This window comes from Molossus molossus, unplaced genomic scaffold (genome assembly GCF_014108415.1).
Source record: "Molossus molossus isolate mMolMol1 unplaced genomic scaffold, mMolMol1.p scaffold_m16_p_14, whole genome shotgun sequence".
Lineage (NCBI taxonomy): Eukaryota > Metazoa > Chordata > Mammalia > Chiroptera > Molossidae > Molossus > Molossus molossus.
In genome coordinates, this window is record NW_023425349.1 from 32,585,050 (window position 1) to 32,604,996 (window position 19,947).

Here is a 19,947-nt window from a genome sequence, read left to right on the forward strand (position 1 = left end):
CTCAGGAAGGTCTGCTTCGAAGGGGCTCAGGAACACCTGGGCTCAATCTTCTTCTTGACCTTGGGTTTCTGACTAAGGGTGGGAAACACTGCTGTTCTTGACTTTGAAGATTAAGACTCTACCAAGTTGTTTTTAGAGAAACAATGTAAACAAATAATATATGGTTCATTCCCATTTATTGGTATGTCTATGAAAAGTGGTACATCTATGAAAAACACCACTGCTATCACATACGGCAGCTATGACAACCAGGAAGATGGTGGATTGATGGCAATAACTGATGCTGCACTTACTGGCCTCCCTGTATCGTGTCCTTTACTCTGAGACTTGTAGTCCCCCCCACTCTGACTCTGAGCTGGTCTTGTGACTTACTCTGACCAACAGACTGTGAGGGTGAGACACCTGGCACAGTCACTCTGTTGCCCAGGTGACAGCTCACCACAAACATGTGAGCGAGGCCATCTCAGAATACTCAGCTGACCACAAATGCTTAAACAACCCCAGTCAAGACTAGCTGAGCTGGCCCCGACCAGTGAAACTGCCCACATGACCTACAGTCTCACAAGCAATGATAAACACTGCTCTAAACCATGAATTCTGAGTTAGATTGTTACTCAGCAAAAGCTGGTAGATACAGAGGTATTGTTGACGGGGTCAGCGAAGCTAGTGGGAAAAGCAGGATAAAAATGTGCATGGTTTGCCTGGCCGGTGTGGCTCAGTGGATTGAGTGTCATCTCATGGACTGAGGTCCGGGTTTGATTCCTAGTCAGGGCATGTGCCCGAGTTGCTGGCTTGAGCCTCAGTAGGGGGCGTGCAGGAGGCAGCCGATGGATGATTCTCTCACATCGATGTTACTATTTCTCTTTCCTTTCCTTTCTCTCTAAGAAATCAATAAAAGAAAAAACATATTCAAAAAATGTGCATGGCCAGTAGGATCACTACCATGTGACATGGAGCACACCTACCCACGCGTATGGAAAATACCAGACGGAAACACGCCAATATCTCAGGTACTAGGGGATGGATTGGGGTACTTTTACTTTTCCTCTTTTGCAGATTTTTTGTGATGGTCTTATGTGACTTTCATAAAAATTCCTTTTCATAAAACAAAGTTCCGTCTGGTCCCCCTCAGGACCCTCATGCCGGAGGTGGTCACGGCGCAACGACTTCTTCGGAGTACTCCACCCAGTCATACGAACCTGCACTAGAACAAGCCCCTACTGTGGCCAAAATCCAGTTATTGACAAAAGGCAAAGTAATCTTTAATATTTTGTTTGTTGATCCTCACCTGAGGATATTTTTCCATTGATTTTTAGATGTGAGAGAGACACATCAATTGGTTGCCTACCGCACAACTTCTACTGGGGCCGAGGATTGAACCTGCAATCTAGGTACGTGCTCTTGACCGGGAATAAAACCCGAGACCCTGCAGTCTGCCGGCCGACGCTCTAACTGCTGAGCCAAACCGGCTAGGGCCAAAAAAATCTGTATTTGTATACTTTGACCTCCCCCCACAAATGAGCAGGAACCCAACCTTCAGTGTTTGTCAAGGTTACCCAGCTGAATAACAGGGGCGCTGGGGTCAGGGAGGGCGTCTGGCTGCCTTGGACAGCAGTGAACTCTGCTGACCTCAGAGAGCAGGCCAGAGCTCCTTGGGCACTCGGTCCTCCGCACCCAGCCAGCCTGAGGACCCGGGCCCCTGGGGGGGATACTCTCAAAGTGGGCTCTGCCTGAGGGTGCTTCACTTATCCTCCGCGCCGCTCACGAAGTATCAGAGCCACACCAGACACGGCGCCGGAGCCAAGTTCTAATTGCCAGCCTGGCCCCTGAAAGGCCTCTCCCTGGAAACTGGGTGTGATTCCTTTGGGAACTGTGATTTTATTCATGGAGATTGTGCCATCTAATTTGAATACAGCAAACCGTACTTAAGAGATACGGTTTCTCCTTCCCCTCCTCCTGTCCCCTCCCGGGCCTCAGGGCGGCCGAGGACAGAGCAGCACAGCCCTCTCGCGCTTCTCTGTCTCCACTGAACAGAGAAAAGAATCTTGGGGCTGAAGTCAGATGAAATCAACAAAAAGTCAGACCACAGTCTGAATTCCACTCTGGGTGGCTTAAGCCAATTACATAACCTCTCTGAGCCCGGTCTGGACTGTAAGTGACGAGAGGGTGCGTTCCTTGGGGGTGGGAGAGCCACACCAGGGAACACGCCGAGCCCCCAGCACGGAGCCCCTCTCAGGGCAGGCTGCTCCTGGGCCACGCGGCCAGGACGGAGCCCCAGCTGCCGCTGGAGCGGTGGGGGCACAGCGGGGGGCGTGTGGGGACTGGCAAGGAGGCTGAGCAGCCTCTGGGGCACACTGGGGTCTGGCTCTCTTGCTCCACCTCTAAGGCTGTCCCGGTGGGTTTGCCCAAACACTCCATGTGACCATCTCCACCCACTGCTCCTGCCTGGTGCTAAGTGTGGGGTGGTGGGGTGCCCTCTGCCTCCGCCCAGCAGGGCAGCAAGGCCCCAGTCCTCTCAGATCCCCCAGCTCTTGGGGTTATTATCCCCATCTTTGGGCCAAGCCCCAGGGTGAGGGGCCGGGGACAAGGCTCCTCCTCAGAAGCCCCGCCAGCCTCTGTGCGTTCTTGCTGCCCCTCCACAGCAATTCTCCTCCAGCCTGGGGGCTTTTGCTGAGTCTTAGGAGGTGGGGGTGGGGCTGAGGAGGTACAAGCTGGCTCTTTCTGAGCCGTATCCCTCAGACCGACCGAAGATGGCATCAAGCTGATGCCTAGAGCCCTCCAGAGCCCAGGCTTTGTGGGTGGGAAGTTTCATATACCCAAAGCTTTGGTTTTTGAATCACAAAAACTAATGTTGTTGACTTGTTTTGTGTGTATATGTGTTGTTGTTCTTGTTTTTTTTTCTTTTTTAGTTTCTTGTATCACTCTCCCCTGCAGCATCAAATATTTGATGCACTGAGCACATCAGTTTTTGTCTGGACCACCTTGATCCTCATTTTTAAGTAGCAAGAGGTAGATGGACAGGAAGGTAGTTTTTCCTCCCCCCAAGAATGGGATTATATGTACTGTTGTTTCATTTTCACTGAGCAACAGATACTGTAAACATCTTTCCGTGTAAATATATATTTATAGAATAAATAATTCACTTCAGTTAATGTACTGAAAATATTATCCACCCGGCCAGTGTGGCTCAGTGGTTGAGTATCGACCCATGCACCAAGAGGTCGCTGGTTCGATTCCCGGTCAGGGCACATGCCCAGGTTGTGGGCCTGATCTCTAGTGGGGGCATGTAGGAAGCGGCCAATCAATGTTCTCTCTCATCGATGTTTCCATCTCTCTCTCTCTCTCCCCCTTCCTCTCTCTCTAAAATCAATTTTTTTTAAAAAAGGGAAATATTATCCACCCCTCTCTCCCTGCCCCATGCAAACCCTGATCTCCTCCTCTGGGGCCGAGTGGGCTGTGTAAGGGCAGTTGGCCCTGCACACTCAGTGTGGCTTCCTCGTCTTTCTCCCAGGTCGTTCCCAAGGCCTCCCCGAGGTTCCCTGGTGAGGCTGCGAAGGGAGCAGGAGGCCAGGGGTCCCGGGGTCTGCCCCCACCTGCACAGAGCTGGAGCTCCATGGTGCCACAGCCGATCCACCTGGGCTTGGGGAATAGGTTTCTGGGCTCTGTGCTTTGTTGCCTTTGATAAATCTAGTCAAGCTCAATGAGATTGGGAGTGTGTGAATTTAAAGAAGAGTCTTCATAGAGCCCTCTCAGCGCACAGCTATACACGCATCTTCCTTTAGACTTGTAATGAAAGCAGGGCACCAGGAAGAAGGAAAAGGCGCTGGTGGGAGATGTTTGCAGCTGCTCGGTCAGAGGGGCGGGGTTTACCCAGATGTGCAACAGTCAAGAAGACAAAAGGAAAGGAAAGAATGCCAACTGAACACAGGCAATATGACCTCACCATAAAACAATGAGAACTACAGGCCCGTGTGGCTCTATGAAGAGACGTACAAGATATACAAGGTAAGGTGAGTGGAATAATGGACTTGAAATACCGTGCACTCGTTGTGACCGTCATGTGCTGCATTGGGTGTCAGGAGGTGTGGCGAGAGACACGTCTAGCTGGGTTTTGCTGCCCAGTGAACACAATGATGGCTGCTTTACAGCTCACACCAAGGCCTGATTGGGCAGTGACTGAGGTCGGCAGGGTGGGTGGAAAGGACAGACCACTCAGGAGGACAGGTGTTTCAGACAGACTTTCCACAAGTGTGGATGTGGCAAAGGGCCTGCTGGGAAGGAAGTGAGCGCTCCATTGCTGTAGGTGTGGGACACATGCCCAATGACAGCACCTTGGGATGTTTCCCATCTCTGTGATTTTTTAGGATTCAGAGCTCCAGCTCCTAAAAGCCCCTGACTGGGCGTTATCTACTCCTGAACACATGAGCAGGCTTGAACAAGCTGTTCCTGAATGAGGCTCAGAACTCAGTCCCTGCTCCCTCTGCTGGTGGGGCTGAAGCTCCACCTCAGCAGCACACAGAATACCCAGGAAGTGGGGCTTGGCAGCTGGGCTGTTTCCTCTGCAGAAAACCTGGCTTTAGATCTAGGTAACTCTGGATGAGTGGGACAGAATCAGAAAATAGAACATCTGAGCTAGAATAGTCCCATATATCTCACCTCACTACTCCTCATACAGAGGGGTAGTCTGAGGTTCAGAGGGGTGATGACTTTCCCAGGGACACAGCCAGTCCAGGACTCAGGTCTCTCACCTCTGCCCCGGGCCCCCCTGTGCACCAGCAGCTTCACACCTGGCAGCTGTCAGGAGGTGCTCCCTTCTTAGTTCAAAGCAGGAAAGAGCAGCCGTGGGGCAGGGAGTCAGAGGGCAGACCAGGCCATTGGTCCCACCTGGCCCACCGGGTCCCAGGTGCCCCCAGGGACTCGGCTGGGACGTCCGCTCACCCATATGGAGAGCACGCTAATAGGCTTTCTGTCGCTGGCCCCTTGTTTCTCGGATAGGATAAACTGTTTAGCCGTTGGACAAGATTATTTTTGCATGGAACCGGATTGTTATCAATTAATTGAAAATAAGTATCCAATGCAAATTGCGTTCAACTGTCTAGCTGGAAATAAAGAAGTGAATATTTTGGGCAGTTTCACTGCTGCAAAGGCAGGTATTTTAAGTAAATGAAAGTAACGAGGACAGGCTGGTCTCTGCAGGAAGCCCTGGGAAATCAGCGGGGCCTCTTTCGAGTGGCCCCTGGTGGCTGGGAAGTCGGGTTCACCCTGTTGTCCAAAGCAGTGCTTCTCCTAATGGGTCTGTGACGGAGGAGAGGTCCTAGCAGCCGGAGGCCTGTGAGGTGCTGAGTGTGCCAGGGACACGGGCCATCCCACTCAGAGGTTCAGCCCCCCGGGGTTTATCCTGACAGACGCAGGCCCTAGTCTCCTCCAGAAACAAGGAGAACGAGTCAGAGGAAAGGAGCCGCTGACCGGGTCAGATGTGAGAGGCCACTTCCCGTCCTCCTCTCGCTGTGCCCTCTGCCGAGGCGCTGCCCCTGCCACCTCCCAGTCCCCCAGCCAGAATCCGAGTCCTTCAGACTCTCCATCAGTCGTACCCACACAGCCAGCTGACCACCAACTCCACCTGCTTTCCTAGGTTCTCTTTAGCTTTGTTCCCTTCTTTCCAGGCCCACTGTACCCCTCACCCACCGCGGTGGCAATGCTGCCTAACAAACAGCCCCGAATCTCAGCCTAGGCAACGAGCAGTTCTTTCTCACGGCTCTGCGGCTCTGCTGGCCGAGCTGGGCGGGCGGTGAGCCTGCAGGCGGGGAGGCTCTGCCCCGCACGTCTCTCTTCCTCCAGGCTCGGGGCGGGGGCAGGCATGGGCTCCTAGTGGCAGGAGGTGCACGAGAGGCAAGAGGAAACACGGAGGCTTCTCGAGGTCAGGTCTCAGATCTGGTATCCAGTTGCCTCTGTCTCATTCCATTGACCAAAGTTAGTCATAAGACCAAGGCCAGAGCCCAGGGCTAGGAGAGTACACCCCTCCACGATGCGGCTGCAGCCAGTGTGCGTTGTGGGTACAGTGGGCAAAGGCCCTAGTCCTGACAATTCCTGAGAGTCCCCACCTTGGTCTCACCCCCTTTAATCTGGCATCCATAGTGTAGTTAGTTTGGTCCTTCTAAAATGCAAACTTGACTATGTCATAGTTCAGGTTAAAATCCTTCCTTTGCTTGGTGGTCTGATTCCCTTTTCCGAGAATAATTGGATTTCAATGGTAAAAGCTCTGTCTTTAACAATATCCTAAGCGTCCCAGCGAATGTACCAACAGTACAGCTGTCATGGTGGCCCCCCTGGTTGAGTCGCCCTGGCTCATGGCAGTACATGGGAGATCTACAACCTGCACACGCCGGGGCACCCCGGAAGCACACGGAGCAAGCCCTCGGGAGCTGGGAGCACAGGACCGCGCCATGGGAGGGAGCATGCTTTGCACGTTTTTGCCCAGGAAAGCCAAGCACGGGACTGGGCTAATGGGAGGGACTGTTATGCTCTTCCAGAACCCAACCCCAAATCTACCCAGATGCAAACGTTCTCACAATAAACCACTTGTACTCAATGAAGTTGCATAGATAAGTACTACTCACAGTGTGACCTGCAGACCAGTGGTGGTCTGCAAATTCCTGGGCATAGGTCCATGAAGGAATAGGAGCCTGCACTAGAATGGACATCACTACCCATCGCTTAAGCACACGGTCCAGTTCAGCTGACCTTTTTTCAGAGCAAGACTTTCTTGGAAGGAAGCAGGGTGCTGATTTACTCGCTCGTGCTAGCTCCTTATCTCATGTGCTCATGTCTCTGTTCCTGAGCAGATGGCCCTGAGGTGCCAAGCATCTCTGAATGGTACCCAGAGTAAAATTATGAAGACAGGTACAAACCCAGGAAACTTCTCTTCTTCAGAAAGATCAGTTAAAAGCTTAAAAACATAACACATGCTTGTAATAAATTAAAACAATACTTTCTGACAGCAAACCCTCTTAGAGATAAACAAAAGGAAGTTCAGTATGTGTCCTTCAGATTACTTTTGATGAATACAGAAAGACATATTTCTGTTTTTTCTTTATTGATCTTTAGAGAGAGAGGAAGGGAGAGGGAAAGAGAGATAGAAACATCGATGAGAGAGAACATTGATTGGCCGCCTCCAGCATGCCCTGACTAGGGATTGGGCCCACAACCTGGGCATGTGCCCTGACCGGGAATCGAACCAGCAACCTCTTGGTGCATGGGTTGAAGCTCAACCACTGAGCCACACCAGCTGGGCACAAAGACATATTTCTTTTTTTTTTTTGTTCAGGTAGAGTGGGAGGGAGAGAGAGGAACAGAGAGAGAGAGAGAAACATCAATGTGAAGGAACACATCAAGTGGCTGCCACCCGCACAACCGACCAGGGCCGCAACAAACTGCAACCGAGGTATGCGCCCTTAGCGGGAACCGAACCCGGGTCTCTCAGGACCGCAGGCTGATGCTCTAACCGCTGAACCAAACCGGCCAGGGCCAAAGACATATTTCTTTAATTATGCACACATCCCCAAATATCTATATGCATGTCTATATAAATGGTAGTTTTACTTCTATTTTTATTTAAAAAAATGGATCTTAGAATGCACTAGTTCTGTAACTTTAATGCTTATTGTTCTGAAACAAAGCGTAAAAATGTGCAAAAGCCCTGGCCAGTTTGGCTCAGCAGTTAGAGCGTCAGCTCATGGACTAAAGGTCGTGGGTTCGATTCCTGGTCAAGGGCATGTACCTGGGCTGCAGGTTTGATCCCCTGCCCTGGTTGGGCCACATGCAGGAGGCAACCAATCGATGTGTCTCTCTCACTTAGATGTCTCTCTCTCTCTCTCTCTCTCTTTCCCTCCCTTCCACTCTATCTAAAAATCAATGGATAAATACTCTCTGGTGAGGATTAACAAACAAACAAAATTGTGCGAAGTCCTGGAGGAGGAGGGACAGGTGGCAGGACGAGGTGGCTCTGATGGTGGCATGAATGTGGCATCTTGGCAGCGGTCCCAAGAGTCCGCCCTGCCCTGGAGCCCGAGTTCTGTGCTTCACTGAGCCGGCTGCTGGACATGGTGGGGCCTCACTGGGCAGAGAGGCGGGTGAAGGTGAAGTCAGGGGTAAGGAACGTGAGAGGCAGAGGAACAGAGCAGGGAGACGAGGCCGACCCCTCTGTGGGTCACCCCACCCCAGGTGATTGCCAAGCTGATGCATAGACCGCGTCTTGATTCATGACACATCTTCCTTCCCCTCTTCCCTCCAGAGGTCCCTCCTACCCTGCCAGTGGCCCCAAACTTGCCCCCGCAGGCCTCCCAGCATTGGGAACCAGAGTGTGGCCCCACTGGGAGGAGAGGGCCGGTTTGCATTGCAGAAGTGGTTATTGGGGTCCCAGCTCATTATGAAAGCAAGTTCTGTACTTAAACACTAAGGAGAGAGTTGCATTTACAAAGCCTGTGTTGTTTACACAGTGAGGAGAAATTAATTCATGAGAAGGTGAAGGGTGGAGTTTGGGGGTTCCACTGTCCCCTCCCCATTAAACACACCGGCTAGTGGGCAAACCCAAGAGGCACCCACTTCCACTTCGACAGCTGGTTTGTAAAATGGGAACCCTTTAAACAGGGGAATTCACCTAGTGCTAATCTGGATAATTTTTAAAAATCCAACCAAAATGCCCCCCAGAAATTCGGAAGGAACTGCTGCGGATCTGTGTCTATTCCAGTCACACTTCTGAGATGACTGGCGAGTTTGGGCAGGGCCCCTTCTGAAGTCCTCCTGCAGGCTGCTCTGCAGGGAGCCCCGACGGGTCTGCTGAGCCCATGCCAAGCCCGGACCCTGCCAGGCCCTTGGGCGCTTGGTCCACATCACTTAACGCACCTGCGTTCCCCTTCCCTCTCTCCTCTCCTCTCTTTGGTCTCTGTGTTGCCCTCTGTAAACTGGGGCGAGGGTTGGGGGGCAACAAAAGTTTATTCCAAAGTAAAATAAAACAGGGAGGGCAAGCTCTAAGGATCCTTCCCAATCTGATTTTATAAAAACAACCAAGGAGAAAACAGATCAGCTAAGATCCCCTGAGCCGACCTGGGTTCAAGGCCGCAACCCAAGATCTTGTCCTGAGATCCCCTCGCCCCAGTCCAGGACATTGTGTCTATCTTCTTTTGTCTCCCAAATTTAAATTACCCATTGGCACCCCCTTCCTTACACACACATACACACGAACCCATAGAGAGCCTAGCTCCCTAGTCTGTGCCTGGCCTTCCCATCTGTACCCCAAATAACAGGGACTTGGGACCTCAGCCACATCGCCTGGACTCTTGAGCTCCACATCCACCCCACCTGCTCCCCCTGCACCCTACAGCTGGCCTGACTGCCCGATGCCCCCCGAGGTCACTGACAACACAGGCCGCCCTTAACTTGCCATGCTGGGATTGTTCCTGGAACCAGCACAAGGACAACTCGATCTGCAAGCCCAGTGGCCCTCGTCCTGTCCCTCTACCTCCCCCCACACTCCAGGCCCAGCCCCGGCCCATCTCTCCACCCGAATGCGTCCTCCACTGGCCTGGAATGCACCTCAGCCTGGGAGCAAGCATGTCTGAGATGCTCTTTCTCCCCTTGATTCTGCCCTCACCCCTGAGCCTCAGCGCCAGAGCCACCTCTCAGGGAAAGCCACCGGAGCCCCCTCCCTCCCAGTCCAGAACCCAGCCTTCTGCCCCGCCCCTCCCAGCTCCGCAGACCCGGTACCAGTCACTGTGAATGTACCATATCAACTTACAGCCCTTTCACACTGAATTAAAAAAAAAATTTTGCCCTGGCCCATTTGGCTCAGCAGTTACAGCGTCGGCCCACGGACCAATGAGTTGTGGGTTCGATTCTGGTCAAGGGCATGTACCTCGGTTGCGATTTGTCCCCCGCCCTGGTTGGGGTCGTGTGGGAGGCAGCCACTTGATGTGTCCTTTTCACGTCGATCTTTCTTTCTCTCTCTTCCTCTCTCTGCCTCCCACTCTATCTGAACAAAAGTGGAAAAATGTCCTCCGGTGAGGATTTAAAAAAATTTTTTTTTCTTTATTGATTTTAGAGAGAGTAATGGGGAGGGAGAGAGGGATAGAAACATCGATGAGAGAGAACATTGATTGGCCGCCTCCTGCATGCCCCCCACTGGGGATTGGGCCCACAACCTGGGCATGTGCCCTGACCAGGAATCGAACTGGCGACCTCTTGGTGCCTGGGTCAACGCTCAACCACTGAGCCACACCAGCTGGGCACTACACTGCATCATAAGACACTTTTAAGAGATGACATACAACTAACATACAGTCCAGTGCAGTTACAGCTCAACACATTCACCTATACTTATACATCCACGTAGGGGTTTGGGACACAGATGAATAGGTTGAGGCACAAACCGAAAAGATTCTTGTCAGTCTGTGTGCCTTGGGGCCAGGGGTCCGCCTGTAGGGAACTTAGAAGTTGGAGACACACACCCAGTGTCCTGGGTTGGGGTAAGAAGATCTCAGGATAAGGTGGTTGTTCAAGATCAAGATCAGTGTACTTTTGCATAAGTGGGAGGCCGTGCTGAATTTAAAAATCTTGATAACTTAACGGCTTCTGCAGCCTCCATTGAATTGATTGCTGTCATTGGCTTTTTCGTTCTCCCACTGTCAAACATTTCCGGTACCTACAATTACAAAGAATATTCAGCCCTGGCAGGTGTGCTCAGTGGTTAGAGTGTCCGCCTGCAGACTAAAGGGTCATGGGTTTGATTCCTGGTCAAGGGCACTTACCTGGGTTGCAGGTTTGATCCCCTGCCCTGGTTAGATCGCATCGGAGGCACAACCAATCCATGTGTCTCTTTCACATCCATGTTTCTCCCTCCCTCCCCCTCCCTCCCTTCCTCTCTAAAACATCAACAGAAAAAATATCCTCAGGTGAGGATTTAAAAAAAAAAAGAATATCCCATGGACGTCTTTGTAGGTCATTCTTTAAGGACAGTCCTGGTCAGCTCTTGGAGTAAAGCCCTGGGAGTGAAGAAGCTGGCGAGAGGCGTGGCCCCTGTGAGGCTCGTCACAACGAGGCCAAGGAGCTGGGTCGGCCTGCTCTGGCTGCCACGACGAGACGCCACACACTGGGTGGTGTACACAGACTCTTATGTGTCATGGTCCTGGAGGCTGGAAGCCCACAGTCACGGTGCCGGCAGGGTTGGATTTCTCAGAGGCCTCTGTCCTGGCTCCTCTGGGGGTGCTCCCTTGTCCCAGTCTCCTCTTCCTGTAAGGACACTAATCAGACTGAACGAAGGCCCATCCTAAGAGCCTCATTTTACCCTAATTACCTCTTTAAAGGCCCGGTCTCCAAATACAGTCACACTCTGAGGTACTGGGGGTTAGGACTGCAACATGTGAATTTGGGGGGGATTACAGTTCAGCCCATAACAGAACTCTGCCTTAGAGGTTGGAAATGCCCCTTGGTGTTCACTTGACTTGGTTGCAGTCCCCGTGGCTCCTTCCGAAGCTGAGCTGTATTCTGGTGTGAAGACCTCTGTGTCTCTCAGCGTCACCCCTGTCTCCCTTGCTCCCCGTCTCTTATCCCATCACTGTTGACAGCTGTCAATCAATCTAAATCAGATATTCTCAACCTGCAGTGCTCACTGGAATTGTCTGAGAACTTAAAACATGACCCTGGTGTTTGGGTCCCAACTCAACAGATTCTGATGTCACCGGTCTGGGGGGTACGCAGGGCAGGAGAAACCTTAAAACTCTTCAGGTGGCTCCAGTGTTTCCCCAAGGTGTGACCTTCCAGTTTGCGGTCCCCCTTTCCCTTTGCCAAGCATGAGACAGGGCACAGGGGCTGGTTAACTACCATCTTCCGAAGTTAATTAAAGCTCCATACTCTAACACCTGTTTTTAACGCCCCTAAACAAGTTCATTTTTAAAGTGTGGCAGTAATTTGGCTCTTTTGTTAAAATTAAGTCCTTAAAATAATAATTAAAAGACAAAATGGAAAACCACTAGGCATAGAAAATCCATCCTGGGTTTAGCGGAGTCTCTTAAATCGGGGCCTGGAGTGCAGGTGGGGGAGCTCGCTATACATCGCGGTCCTTAAGGCTTATGTTCTGTGTAAGCTTTTATAAGAAGAAGATAAAAGTTAATTTTCACAAGAGCCCTGCTTCTGTGGTGGGGTGATTAGGACATTGTTGCGTTAAGTTTGGGCTCCTCCAAGTTTAGTGCCCCAACTTTCAATGTTTGAAACAAAACTTTGTAAGATTCGACCCATGGGGGTACCTCACAGACACACTGAGCTAAAGAAGCCAGACACAAGAGTCCTTACTGGATGACCCCATCTAGGTGAAGTTCGAGTCCAGGTGAAACTAACCTGCAGTGACAACCATCAGAACATGGTCGCCTCTGACGTGTATCTACTTGTTGGAGAGTGAGGTCCTGAACACATACTTTTCTGAGGCCTTGGTGATGGCAGAGAGGGGCTCAGGGCTCAGCCGGCCCTGGGGAAGGCGTCTGCGATTCCGGCTCCTCCTCAAACCACGGCTTTCGCAAGCGGTCCAGGGGCCATTGCGGGCAGGACAGAGTCGTGGCCCCAGTCCCTGGCCCTGGCAGTCTGGCCTCAGCTCGCTCCCTCCCCTCCTCCGCCCTCAGCCCTTCTCCTGGCACAGAAATGTCACCTGTGCACCCACTGTCCTTCCTGCTGCGGCAACCCTCTGAATCGTGTTCACGGGGGGTTTGGTCATCCTTCATAGCACAGCAGGGCAGTCATTTCTTTGCCTCCAGGGATGGCATTAATCATGCCCTTCATTTGTCACTGTTTAGGTGTCTGTGTTTGCCATTAGGCTGGGTGCTCTTTTGGGGACAGTATTGTCTTTATTTGTAATACCAGATGCGGTGCTGGGCACTGGATAGGGGCTTTACATGGTGTTTGTCACTGAACGGCGTTAGTTCAGGGTGGATGGAGAGCCGGAGGACAGAGGCCCCCTGTCACAGCCACCCACTATCCAGAGCAGCATCTGAAACAACATGAGAGGCAAGATGACTCTTGGAGACTGCTTGGTGGGCTGGGATCTGCAGGCCCAGCTATGGGCTGTCCTCAGCTTCAGAGCCCGCAGCAGAATGGCTCTTCATAACAGAGGTAGGAAAATGACACCGGGTGGGCTGCTGGAGGGACGGAGGGGAGAGATGGAGGGAAGACAGAAGCGCAAGGATGCAGGAAGCTGTGTTCTGTGAGATGCAGCTCCTCCCCTAGCCCCGGAGTCTTCACTGAGGGTCCCCAAACTCATGACATGTTTAATGGGAGTGTATTTGTGTGAGTGTGTGCATGTGTGAATATGTATGTATCTGTGCCTCTGGGTATGTGTGCATGTGTGTGTGTGCATGTGTGTGGGGGGTATGTGTGCATGTGTGTATGTACATTTGTGTGTGATGTGAACATGTGTGTGTGTGTGTGTGTGTGTGTGAAAGTGTGCATGTGTGCACGTGTGTGTACTGAGAAAGGGTCTGCTTTCCTGCCTGGATTGTTTCCAAGGGAGGGTGAGGCAGCAGGAGGAAGTCAGCCTTGGATCTCTCAGCCTTGGATCTCTCAGCCTTGGATCTCTCAGCCTGGATCTCTCAGCCTGGATCTCTCAGCCTGGATCTCTCAGCCTTGGATCTCTCAGCCGGGATCTCTCAGCCTTGGATCTCTCAGCCTGGATCTCTCAGCCTTGGATCTCTCAGCCTGGATCTCTCAGCCTTGGATCTCTCAGTCTGGATCTCTCAGCCTTGGATCTCTCAGCCTTGCATCTCTCAGCCTTGGATCTCTCAGCCTGGATCTCTCAGCCTTGGATCTCTCAGTCTGGATCTCTCAGCCTTGGATCTCTCAGCCTTGCATCTCTCAGCCTTGGATCTCTCAGCCTGGATCTCTCAGCCTTGGATCTCTCAGTCTGGATCTCTCAGCCTTGGATCTCTCAGCCTTGCATCTCTCAGCCGGGATCTCTCAGCCTTGGATCTCTCAGCCGGGATCTCTCAGCCAGGGATCTCTCAGCCTTGGATCTCTCAGCCTTGGATCTCTCAGCCTTGGATCTCTCAGCCTGGATCTCTCAGCCTTGGATCTCTCAGTCTGGATCTCTCAGCCTTGGATCTCTCAGCCGGGATCTCTCAGCCTTGGATCTCTCAGCCGGGATCTCTCAGCCTTGATCTCTCAGCCTTGGATCTCTCAGCCTTGGATCTCTCAGCCTGGATCTCTCAGCCTTGGATCTCTCAGCCTTGGATCTCTCAGCCTGGATCTCTCAGCCTGGATCTCTCAGCCTTGGATCTCTCAGCCGGGATCTCTCAGCCAGGGATCTCTCAGCCTTGGATCTCTCAGCCTTGGATCTCTCAGCCTTGGATTTCTCAGCCTGGATCCCTCAGCCTTGGATCTCTCAGCCTGGATCTCTCAGCCTTGGATCTCTCAGCCTGGATCTCTCAGCCTTGGATCTCTCAGTCTGGATCTATCAGCCTTGATCTCTCAGCCTTGGATCTCTCAGCCTGGATCTCTCAGCCTGGATCTCTCAGCAATCACAGGAAGCACAGACTATGTGGAGCCAAATCTCTGCGGGGCCAGTAGCCCCGAGCTGAGATCTGAGTCACACATTTACTGGCGCGGTCACTGTTTCATCAAGAGAGCCGGTCTCACTTGCCAGGCAGTCCTACCTGGAAGCAGGTGTTGAGGACGGAAGCTGCTGAGACTCCAAGGGCAGGGTGATGGTGAGATTAGCAGCGTCCGCCCAGGCTCCCACTGGGATGGTGGCAGCATGCAGGCCACGTCTGCCATCCCTGTCCTAACGGGGCCAAGCAAAGTGCTTGGCTTTGGGGACACAAAGATGGATTGGACAGAGGACCTGCCCCGAGGCACTCCCAGTCCTCCGTGGGAGACACGTGCAAGCAGGCCTGGGCGACGAGGGGGCCAGGAGGGCGGGGGCCCGGCTGAGACACTGGGGGCGCCTGGAACCCAGTGCAGCCTCCTCCTCTCATCAGGCTGGCAGGGCTGGGGAAGCAGAGGAGGGAACGCTCAGCGGGGCTCACGGTGAGCGAGTTCACAGGAATGACCATGTGGGCTTGTCTTGGGGGGACAAGGGAGTGACAGGAGCTACACAGGGCAGGAAGTTAGGAGCCAATGGGGTGGGCCCAGAGCGCTGTCCCAGGAGCGTGCCTGTGACAGGGTCCTCTCAGCCCAGCGGACACCTCCAGATGGAGCTGGGCATCCCAGCACACCCCTCCCAGGCAGCGCTTTCTCTGCCGCTGTTCTGCTCGCATGTGGGAACCCGCATGCTCCTGCTGCTGTGTGTGTTGTGAGCTGCTGCAGGTGCGGGACAAGGGCCGCCGACAATTTGCATGGGATGGAGAACACATTTTCAGTTTCCCTCCCATCACAAATTGCAAATTTCACTTTTGCGGCCCTTCCTTTCCCCATCACAACCACACAGGTTTCTCCAAAGCACCTCAGAAGTGTGTTGTCACAGACATACCCCAGGTTTCCTCTGGGGTGTTTCTGCCTCACCAGCCTCCAGAGCCCTGAAAAGCTCAGCACCCAGCCAATGAAGTCCCCTCCCTGGGGGGCAGGAGCCTGGGTGCCAGGCCTGGCTCTCCCCCTCAGTGTGGGGAACGAGGCTCCCTCTCTGGGCCTCAGTTTCCCCACATGTACCGTGGAGGGTTCTAGACTTGATAAATTCTTTAGTTGTAGATTTTCTGATCCTGACAGTTGCTTTGTCTTAGGAACAGTTTCTGCCTCATTTGGCCAATCCCTGCCTCAGTTTCTTTTCTAAGCAAGTGCTGGAACTTGTGTTGACCCTGACGGTCTGGGAACTTGAGGTCTTTCAGGTGTCTCCTCCGTTCCTGCAATCTGCTCCTGCTCCCCATTTTCTTTCCAGTGTTCTCCCGGTCCTCGGGTGTGGCTCCTGCATCTCTGCGTCCATCTGCTCCCTGGTCTGAGGATCGCTGTGGGGAGGTGTTGCTTCCAAGGCGCTCAGGCTGAGAAAGCCCCCGGCTGGGAGGGAGTCTCTTCTGCCTCCCACTCCTGGCTTCAGCCACAGCCTCCTCAAACAGCTGCCATCTGAGCAGAGGGCACAAAGCTGTCGAGACGCAACATTTAAACACTACATGCGCCCTGGCCAGTGTGGCTCAGCGGTTAAAGCGTCGGCCTGCGGTCCGGAGAGACCCGGGTTTGGTTCCCACTAAGGGCACGTACTTCGGTTGCAGTTTGTCCCCGGCCCTGGTTGGTCGTGCGGGTGGCAGCTACTCGATGTGTCCCTTCACGTCGATGTTTCTCTCTCTCTCATCTTCCTCGCTCTCCCTCCCACTCTATCTGAACAAAAAATGGAAAAATGTCCTCGGGTGAGGATAAAAAATAAACAAATACATAAATAAATAAATAAACAAACACTACATGCGTTTTTCACTCCTAATGTATTGAAGGTTTTCAGAGAAGCTATTTTCTGTGGACAAAGTGCAGCAGGGGAAGATGGGGGAGGGGTGCTGACGGGGAGAGGCCCGAAGCCTAGACCGGGCTGACTCTGACTTGAGGTATGCCCATGGGCAAGCCTTTTCCTCCTTCTGACCTCAGTTTCTCCATCTGTGAAGTGGGGGTGAAACAGGGTGAGCCAGAGTGGACTAGACACCCTTTTAGGCCCCTTGATGTCCTGACACCCACCAGAACCCCGAGTATCCTGCCATGGCCGAGTCTCCCCATCCTGTGCATCATGGTGCCGTGGGAAGAGCCTGGCTCGCGGAGAGGAAGGGAGGCTCATGACAAGAGCATGAGCCCGGGAGCACAGGCAGGCAGGTTTCAGGGGCCAGGTCTGCGGTGAGGTGGCAGGGGAATCCAGAGTGACCCAGGAGGCCAAGGTTGTGAGGCAATGAAACCAGAAAACTCCCCCGAGTAGCCAAGTGCAGGAGGGTTGCCATGCAAATCACCAGGAAGAGATGATTAATTGGGTGTGGGCAAAAACAGAAGGGAGGTGGCTGATGACCCATGACCTGTGGATGGCAGACCCGATGATGGTGGATCCCCTGGGCCCCCTGAGGTATGGAGGATGAGGTGGGGTGTGAAAGGAGACCGAGGCGAAGTAGAGTTGACAAGCTCCCCTCCCAGAAAGACTAGCCAGGCGAGGCTGGCCGTCGGGGAGAGGGGGCTGGGGGAGGGTGAGAAAGCTACACAGATGGTTTCCATTTCAGAGGTTCCGCGTTCTGCCCCAACCTCTGTCCCCTCACTGGGGGGTGGGGGAGGGGGGTGGAGAAGAGGAAGAAGCAGGGACTTTTCTGAGCAACATTTCTAGTATCTAGAGCTATCAGAATTCATGGACCCTCCGGGAGGCTTCCTGCCAGTCCCCGGTCCCACTCTCAGTAGACGCTTGAATGTCCTCCACAGCTCTGGCGGCTCACCTCCCGGGACCAGGAGCCCACTGCGTCCCAGGCCTGTCCCTGCTGGAAACTCGAGTACGGACGACGTCTCGGCACCAGCTGCTTGGCATGTGGCCCAACACACCCCAGGCATGTTCAGCCTGGTCTGTCTGTGGAGACTGACTTTCTGTAGGAGGCAGGAATAAATAATGTTAAGATAAAGACTATATTGATGATTAATTTTATGTGTCAGCTTAGCTAGGCTTTGGCACCCAGCTTTGAAGCCAAGCACTAGTCTAGATGTAGCTGGAGAACTATTTTGTAGATGTGATTCAATCAGGTGACTGTAAGTAAAGGGGATTATCCTCTAAAATGTGGAACTCATCCAATTAGCAAAGGCCTTAAAGGCAAAAACAGGTTTTCTGAAGGAATTCTGCTTCAAGTCCTGCCCGAATTCCCAACCTGCTGGCCTGCCCTAAGTATTTTGTTTTGAACTTGCCAGCCCCACATTCATGTATGAATAAACCTTTGTTGTAGAACTGACTGGGGTTTGCGTGTGTCTTGCCCACTAAGAAAACAAAAGCTCCTCGAGGGTAGGGTGCCCTCCGTGTGCCCAGGACCTTGGTCCAGGCGGCGTTGTGAACCAGGGCTTCCTTATGGGTGGTTCCCATCTGGCTGTGCATAGCAACTGCTCTTTTCCTTACTTGTGACATTGTAGATTGAACTATTAATGGCATGGAAGCTAAAAACAGAGACCTGTGTCCTTGAGTCAGTTCTAGGCACCTAAGGCAAGGTTATGCTCAGAAAGGCTCTGTGAAGGGACATGGCCCATGTGGAAACTGGGTTTCCCATTGAAACAGTATCAAATGGAGGCATTATGTTCATTATCAAGAGATTGATACCGAACATCTCGAAATAGCCACAGGTGCGACAATAACCCACTGTCACAGCACACGTGTCTACAGTTCTAGGCGATGCACAGCCAGGTCGGGCGACTGGGTGAGGCATGAGTTGAGGGCGTGGCTGGTCTGGCCACGAGGAATCGGTGGGAAGACTCTCCCGGGAGACGGGTTGGGCCTGACATGAGCAGCTGGACAGAAGGGGAAGGCATAGAGCAAGAAGGTTCTGAGGCTGGGTCCTGGGAGCTGCTTACTGTAGGGCCTGGGTCGCTACCCTGGACACAGCTGGCAGAGCTGAGCGCTGGCCCGAGAGAAGTGTTCTAGAGCCAGTGGTGATTCTGACTGGGTTAAACCCAGGGCTACCAATGACCATAGCCTGCAGAACACCACAGGAAGGACTGAGAGCTCATCCAGAACGATCCCACTGCTTCTGATTTTAGAATGGGGAAACTGAGGCCCAGAGAGGCGGTCAGGTTATCAGAGCTCACAACGGTGCATCCTTGTGACGGCATCTGATCAGCAATGTTTACACTGGTCTGTCCATGCCAGAGGCCGAGCCACATTTGGTAGACACACTTAGGAGGGCATATGTGGAAATTAGTAAGGACTGTTCAATTATATACAGGACTGAATTCTTTGATATGAAAAGTTAAACGGATAACAGAGCCTGTCTGGTTTTTTCCACAGAAAATCCCTCCTTTGCATATGTACCAACCTCCTCCCCGCGTTTGGGCAGCCACAGGGAGGGCATTTCTAGAGAGGACCTTTCCTCATGTGAATAGAAGATACGAGACTCTTGAAGCAAGAGGCTTTGAGAGGCTGCAGCTCTTTGCTCTGTAGGCAGTCCGAGGTGTCATGGGTGAGTTCCGGGTCCAGGTGCACAGGACCTTGCAGTCTGTGTACATGAACGAGAACCAGCCGCCCATCACCATTGAGACAGAAAGTAGAGTCCAAGTGCTCATGTATCAGGAAGACATCCCCCGGGGGCGGCTGTGCGACCCAGCCAGCTGCCCCCAAGCCTGCTGCCTTGGATGTGGCAGCTCTACCCTGGCAGACAGTACTGAGGCTCACACTCCAGGGTCTGGGCATCGTGTACCACCGAGCTCAGCGGCACTGAGGACACACTCCTGGAACGGCTGCGGGCCCACATTACAAGCGATGTGGTCCTGCGATTCCAGTCTCCCTGGGCTGCTGTCCTGCTGCCTGCAGTGGGGATGGTCATGCTTGTGTCTGCCTTTTTGACCAGCCCTGTTCTGCTCTGCTACACCGGGTCCAGGAGGGAACAGATGGGCAGGGGATGGGCCCCACCCGGGGCCTGCTGGAACCTGCCTGCAGCCCCCTCGGCCTCCCCTGGCAGATTGGCACTGGAGAGCACCCGGGTCTGTATAGCTTCCCCCAGGTCCCCCGGCTGTTCTTGTATCTCTGGTGATCTCAGCTTCCAGGTTTCTGGCCTCTCTCTCTCTGTTCTGTCCTTCTCAGCAACTAATGTTGTGTGCTACACACAAGTGCTGCTCCTCCTCCTCTTCCCTCGGCTCCATGGACCTCTGGCTGCAAGGCAATGGGCTCACTCAGGCCTCTGAGCCCTTGGACCAGCTCTCTCACATGGGCCAGACCTGCACACAGCCCTGTCTACAGAAGTCCCATCCGCCAAGCAGGTTCACGTGCAGTTCACAGGA